Source organism: Seriola lalandi, unplaced genomic scaffold, assembly GCF_002814215.2.
Source record: "Seriola lalandi dorsalis isolate HSWRI2012SDOR001 ecotype SW California unplaced genomic scaffold, Sedor1 jcf7180002053889, whole genome shotgun sequence".
NCBI lineage: Eukaryota > Metazoa > Chordata > Actinopteri > Carangiformes > Carangidae > Seriola > Seriola lalandi.
The window spans coordinates 3500-4454 of NW_019524442.1; the positions used below are offsets into that span (position 1 = coordinate 3500).

The following is a 955-nucleotide window of genomic DNA, read 5'->3' on the forward strand; positions in this document are numbered from 1 at the left end:
AAAACTGACAGGAGCTTCTGGACCTCTGGGCCCCTGGAGGTCTGGGGGTCTGGGCCCATGAAGGTCTGGGGGTCTGGGCCCCTGGAGGTCTGGGGGTCTGGGCCCCTGGAGGTCTGGGGGTCTGGGCCCCTGGAGGTCTGGGGGTCTGGGCCCATGGAGGTCTGGCGTCCCTGGGTGCAGCTGCATGGTTTCGGGGGCCAGCTTAGATATGAGCTTATTTCTCTGAATGTGTCTCAGGCCTGAAGGTGGAGGGTGTGTACCGCCGTTGTGGCCTCGCTGCCAAGGTGAACCGATTGGTGGCGGCTCTGATGACATCACCAAGGTCCGCCCCACTGGAAAGTGATGAGCAGGGCGTGTTGGATGCTGGCTCCGCCCTCAAACAATATGTCCGCCAGCAGGAGAGTTTAATACCCGACACACAGCCATGGCTGCAGGCTGCAGGTCAGTACACAGTATCTGTAGTACATGTACATGTAGTACTACAGAAAATTTTACTACATGTATTACGTACAGTAATACTACTAAATGTAGTACATTTAGTACTACAGTAGGTAGTATTACTTAAGTAGTACATTTATTATGAATGACATTAACTGCTCAGTACTGTGTGTGTGTCAGTGTAGAAGTACTAACGGCAGTAGTATCAGTAGTGGTACTCAGTCTAATAGTACTCACTCTCTCTCTCTCTCTCTCACTCTCTCTCTCTCTCTCTCAGTGATGTCAGATGAACGCTCCAGGTTTAAAGCGTACCGACAGTTACTACGGCAACTTCCTGATGACAACCGAGCTACACTGTGTGCTCTGTTTGGACACTTCTACATGTAATACACACACATACACATGCACACACACACACACACACACACACACACACACACACACACACGCTGGTGTTCCTCTGATGTTTTTATTTACCTGTCTCTCAGGGTCCAGGTGTTCTCTCAGGTGAACAAGA

At 50.8% G+C, this 955-nt stretch overlaps 1 long non-coding RNA gene across 1 annotated transcript; it reads left to right on the forward strand.

Moving 5' to 3' along the window:
* Positions 1-110: 110 nt before the first annotated feature.
* LOC147819368 (uncharacterized) lies at positions 111-955 on the forward strand. Its single transcript, XR_015436991.1, has 3 exons — positions 111-441; positions 716-821; positions 927-955. It is a non-coding gene; the product is annotated as an uncharacterized LOC147819368 (long non-coding RNA).